The sequence below is a fragment of the Amblyomma maculatum genome, chromosome 5, assembly GCF_055883805.1.
Source record: "Amblyomma maculatum isolate TAMU_Amacu chromosome 5, ASM5588380v1, whole genome shotgun sequence".
In the NCBI taxonomy this organism is placed as follows: domain Eukaryota; kingdom Metazoa; phylum Arthropoda; class Arachnida; order Ixodida; family Ixodidae; genus Amblyomma; species Amblyomma maculatum.
In genome coordinates, this window is record NC_139348.1 from 83903587 (window position 1) to 83909849 (window position 6263).

The 6263-nt window shown below is 45.5% G+C and overlaps 1 pseudogene; it reads left to right on the plus strand.

Annotated features, from left to right (window-relative positions):
• Nucleotides 1-1884: 1884 nt before the first annotated feature.
• Nucleotides 1885-3405, plus strand: LOC146188613 (uncharacterized; annotated as a pseudogene).
• Nucleotides 3406-6263: the final 2858 nt, after the last annotated feature.

Below are 6263 nucleotides of genomic sequence, written 5' to 3' on the forward strand. Positions count from 1 at the left end.
TCCAAAGTCGATACTATGTATCGGAAGCAAATTTTATAGTCAGTTGGGATGCATCAGATTTTGTGAAGATCCGTATGTATCTTTGATGTTGGTGGCCTTTACATGCCGCTTCATCTGTTTTTCATTGGCTTTAATACTACAGTGAGCTGATTCATTTTGAAGGTAGCGCGAAAAACGAGGACCAAGAGTAGAAGGACACAACACGACACAGTACTCTTGGTCCTCGTTTTTCGCGCTACCTTCAAAATGAACCAGCTTCAACTCGCCCAACTTTCAACCTTACTACAGTGAGCTGGTATCCACTGATATGTTATGCAGTGGTCGGCGGCAATAGACAAATGATGTATATACCCAATGTAAAGAGAAACAGGACGAAGATTGGTTTTGCTCAGCAGGTTATTCAAGATTTGCAGAGATGCTCTGGGATCAGTGAAGATAACCCATTGTCCGGGAATTTGGCGCAGAATATAGGAAAGAGCTTCTTTATAGCCACGAAGCTCAGTTTTCGTAGATGTCTTGCGCTGCGGCCGGTAAGACAGGACATGATTCGTTGATAAAGGCCACAGGAGAAAGTGTCTCGAGCAGTTGAATCATCGGTGAATATGTGGGTGTACTGCGTATGTTACTTGACAGAGTAGGCGAGAGCGGTTTGAAGAAGTGCTGCCTGTGGCATACGGCTCTTCGAATCTATGCTAGGAACAGACATATCCACCTTGAGTGACTGTAGTGTCCATGGAGAAAAGGTGAGTGGTAGTAAATTGCGTGGCTGACTAACAGAAAGAAAGGGCAGAAATTGTACAGTTTAACCAAAGCCCAGTTGCAGAGAGTTTTGTGGACGCGGTGTAAGAAATGCTTCTTCCCTTGGAGTACATGTCGGAGATGGATGCTCCTAGTTTCTTGGGCGGCAATCACATCTAGCGGGAGATATCCTCCTTCTGCAAGTGTTCTTGATGCAGATGATCCCTTTGGGAGTCCAAGGCATATTCGCAAGCAGCGGTTCCGTATGGCTGCAAGAATCCTATTGCTTGTTGGAGATAATTTGAAGCACCGGTAAATAGTAGCGTAACGCTCCTTCAACGTAGGCCATTTCAAGCAGAATAATCGACCGGCACTTGCTGCCCTATAGTGTTCCCGCCAAGAATCTGAAAATCTGCAATGCTGCAGTGCTTCTCTCGCGGAGGTTTTTAATCTGAGGTGCGCGAGAGAGGTAATTGTCAATTATAACACCTAGGAATCGCTTTGTACATAGAACAGTAACCGTCCACCCAGAAGAAGCGGTTATCGAGTGATTCTCTTCCTTGTAAAAGTCATAGCAACACTTTTCTTCTAGTGAGAGGATCGCGCGCAGCAGTCGGAGAACACGCGCGGTCTCTGCCACTGAGGAAGAGGGAGGGGGGAAGCGCGCTATCCCAGCTGCGGAGCTCGTTACGAGAAACAACGGTGACGGCGACGACGACGCAGAACCCAGGAACGAGCACCAGAGAGCTTATTTATAAAACGATGTCATTTTAGACATTTTTTGAATAGAGAAATTTTTTTTTACCGCGGTTAACTAGCTGACTAAATCACGCTAACTAAACATACGCTAACTAAATCAAAATACGAGGCTTTTCTCTCTGAATGTGTGAAGTCTCGGTTACTGCACATGTTACCCTGCAGTTTGGTATTTGCGCTCGCATTTTTCCTGAATTCTTATCTTTGCAGTGTGTACCATTTATGGTCACGTCTTACACTTGAGCTCTGAAGCGTGCCTTTCATAATTGGTTCACAAGAATGGAAAGGCGCAGTATCTGTCACACCATTCCTGTGTACACCTGAATCGCGCCCTAATCGAAGGAAGGAAGGTAGGAGTGAAAGGGGAACTGCTTACGAAGGGCAACGCCGATGACGACGAAGACGCGAAAACCAAGAACGGGCGCCAATTTGCTGCGGTCTAAAACGTTAGAACTGGCTCTCAAGCTAGGTCTAAGCAAGGAAGAGGCGATGGATCTCTGTGACGAGGAGACAAAGAGGGAAAGCGGCATACAAATAGGCTGACACAGGAAAGGGCGCAAGCACAAGAAGACGCTCGCGAGGAAGAACAGCGGGAGAAAAGGATGGAACGAGAGAACGAGTTCTTTTTGTGCAAACAAACGCATGTCACGGGAGAATATGAGGAGATCACAGACGATGATCAGCGTTCTTGTGCGAGTGAAGAATTTCCTAAACCGGCCAGAGTTCGTCCAAGAAAGCTTATGGCTGCTTTTGATGACAAAAGATATGATTTGGATGCATATCTGCAAGAATCCAAGCGGATAGCTTGAGGGCAATGCTGGGAGCGCAGTGAATGGGTCACTGCGTTGAGCATGTATTTAGTCGGGTAGGCGCTGTCTTTGAGAGGATGCCTGCTGCTAATTGCATGGACTACTGAAAAGTAAACATGGTACTCCTTCAAAGATTCAGGTTTACGGCAGAGGGTTTTCCCAAGCGATTTCGCACCGCGAAACCAGAGGATGCTGAAACCACTAAGCAATTTTTCTGCAGGTTGATCAATTATTTCGATAGGTGGCTTAAATGTCAAAAACAAAAAAAAGAATATTGAAAGGTTACGTGACAAGATGGTGATAGAGCAATTTTAGCTGAGAAATATGAGTAAGGCAGAGGAGAAAAATCAAAAGGTCCCAGAAACAGATGCGACAAAAAGAAGAGCCTATGGCGGTGCATCTAGGATGCCAGTAAGGTATTTCCTCTGTGGTAAGGTGGGACACTGTGAAGTTGACTGCTGGACTAGTAGCGTTGCCCAAAAGACACAGGTTGTATGTCAAGGTTGTTAAAGGAGGGAACATACTGTGAATGAATGCGGCTATAGAACGCAAGCCCCAGCTGCACGTGTTGTCGACTCTCGGGTAGAACTTGGCACACCCCCTGAAGTTACACAGCTTTTATAAAAGGAGAGCAAACGCCGCTGGAATATGAGACGGTGAGTGGAACACCCAAGTCGAAAGCAGCAATGCCGGTGGTGGTTTGGCAAATGGGGGACCGTCCCATATTAGTGCTTAGATACTGCGGAGCCAACACAGTTTTGTTTCGGAGAAACCTGGTGAAGGACGAGGACCTTAAAAAGGAAGCATCGGACGTCATTCTTGTAGATTGCGCAGGTAGGTACCTTCCTGAAGCCGGGAGTATAGTGTCCACGCCATATTATACTGGAGAGGGGGCAGCAAAATGCATAGACCAACCAATCTAAGATATTATCTATAGAAGCATCAGGAAACAAGAAGTGTTGAGGACCCCGATCCCAAGTGGAGAATACTAGATTCGGAGGAACACCCATAAGAAGAAAGGTCCACGACATCTCAGGGGGCTGATGGGGCAGTAAGTTTCTCGCCGACAGTGGAGGCAAGAGCTCAGCTGACAGCCCGATAAACGCAGCATCCGCTCTCTACTCCTGTTATGATGTGTCTGCGTAACAATGCACGAAAGTGCAATGAGGCAAATAGAAGACTCGAGCTTTAAAGCTTTCTTCGAAAAGGTTGGGGAAATGGTGAAAAGAAAGACAAAGAAAGATAAAGAGAAAGAGACATATGGTGAAAAGAAAGAGAAAGAGAAAAAAAGAGAAAGAGATAAAAAATTCCCGTACGTTGGAATCCCAAGGTAGCATGCTGGGTATTGGCAAAGGAGACGTGATTAGTTATCTCTGGGCCGTGTTTTTGTTCTTGTTGTATTGTGTGCTTAAACAAGGGATTGTGTCGTCGACATTATTATGTTGGCGGAAAAAATTCAGAGACACAGCTTTCGTCGGGTTTCCACAAATATATTTGACAGGACCCGCTGAGCCATGCGTGCACGAGACAGCGCACCATCGGAATTCACTCATGCTGCCACGTAAAACGAACTGCGCGTGCTTGGCAGGCGCCCTGAGACTGTCGTCTTTGCGTGCGGCGGGACCCCCATCAAACGATGAAGCCATGAGCGAAGGGGAATGGCGAAAAACGGACGTTGTGGTTTCGAATCGTACGCGGCAGAACTGGAGCGATCGGGAGGGATTGCAATGGTGCAGTTAACAATACCATCTGATTCTGGGTGGGCACCTTTGAGATCATAAATATAAATTATCCTCGCCGCGGGTGATGCGCAGTAGGATGTGCTTAGGAGCGCGCCGGAGCATTTGTGATCAAGCATCATATGGTGGCTGTAAGGGTGGATTTACGGCATCGTGGCGCACAAACGCGCGAGTGTGCCCCTGAAGGTCAGGATGGGGGGGCGTGGATGCGACGAGAATACTGGCGCTGCCGTGGTGGCGCGGTAGTGCTCATAGTGCTACGTAGACGGCAGGCGTAATCTGTGACGTCAACAAGCGTGGGTGGCGAAGGCTCGAAGAACTCACCAGGGACGCGAAGAGTAGTGCCAAACGTCCGCTGTGGCTGCTGCTATATTTAGCTAACCTCCTAATCTCTGGTAGTATCCGCCAAGAGTAACCCTAGTTTCTTCACTGCCCCAGAGATCAAGATGTGGATAACTGGCTTTCATCATATTCTTGAATCAGCTCCCAAAATACATAGTCGATACCATCATGTTAAATAACATCCTATTTTACTTGAATGATTTAGTGGAATGCGTGTCGTGACGGTAAAACATTCTGCTCGCTTGAATGAGGGCTGTTGATTGGATCTCGGTGCACCGCATGTCTCCACTGGATTAAAAAAATATCACCGTGTCGATCGAAATGCATAAACAGGAAATGCATAAACTCATCGCCGGAAACCCACCGGTAAAATAGGTACAAGCGTCCCCCGGCCCGGCGCCCGGCTCTCTCAGGGGTGTGCGTTTGGAAGAGGCTCTGCTAACCCTGCTGTGCTCCTTGGAGGGCTTAAAGTTTCGAACAAACTAATGACCTGCAAAGGTCGGGTTCTCACAGGTCGGGTTTCCAGCATGGCTGTAGGGCTAAAAGAAACAAAAACTGGATGTGGGCAGCAGTCACAAGGGTTTCCAGCACTAAAAAGAGCACTAAACAGGATTGGGATGTGAGCCTTTGAGCAATTACCGAAACACACTCCCTCCCTAAACAGGATTTGGCTTTTCTGCCCTTTTCTGATGTAACAATTGACCGCAGCATCCCATGAACACAAATATGAACTCCAGGCCCCATTCACCAGCGGCACAACCAACACAAGATTCGTAGCTTTTGAGGCTAGTTCAGCACTACTCTTCGGGCAATTAGCAGATAATTAATGAGATATCATCAGCTTATTTTTTAGGCCAAATTAGGCATATATTTTAAGAAAAATTGGGCTTGAATTGTGTTCCCGACGTTAACCAGAGACACACAATTTAAATGTACAGTTCCTTCTCAGTACCCATATCACTGGCAGCATAGCTTAATTTATGGCTTTGATGAGTGGTTGCAAGCCAACATTATTATTATTATTATTATTATTAAGCAGTATAAGCTATAGATTGCACACGCCTATACTGTCTTAAATACCGAGCCCTAGAAAGCTGGGAAAGTAAAAATGCAGTATTATGTATGGATAGGTTACTTCAATGCCAAAGTAGGAAATAAGCAGGATGGATACCATACTGTGGGTGACTATAACAATGGGTTTAGGAACAGCAGGCGAGAGTATTGGTTGTATTTACAGATTGCAATAGTCTGTGAATCACGATTCCCTTTTTCAACAAAACAAAGAACCGAAGTGGCCATGAAAAAGCCCTAACGCCGAAGGCTATCAATGAAAGCGACTTCTTGCTCTCTTCTAACCCTAGCATTACCAAAAATTAGATTTAAAAGGCAAGGCTGTATGCAACTACTACGGATAGGCACCATCACAATGGAGCCTATATTTGAATAGGGAACGAAATGTGTTTATTAACGAAGTATTCTGTCAAAGAAATAGAGTGAGATGGGATGTAGCAGAAATTGTATCAGTATCAAATTAGAATTTCATTAAACGAGAATGGCGACCTTAGTGCAAAAGCATTCAACGATAACTTTAAAGATTTCAATACTGAATTGGTGGTAGAAGCAGGCTATAAAATAATTAAGAGGTTATTTGTAAATTACCTAAACAGACGAAACTGTGATTAAGAAACGGCAAAATATGAGCGCCTCCAATCAAGCGAAAGGATACAATTGAGAGAACAATTAAAGGTAATCAATAAATGCAAACTGTCTCTCATAAAGAAGCCTAAAATGAAGAAATCGAGCTGCTCTAATGAGGGGTGGCGGTTTTAAAGGGAGGAGAAGAAATTAGGCAAATAGAAAATAACACTTCTATGCTCTA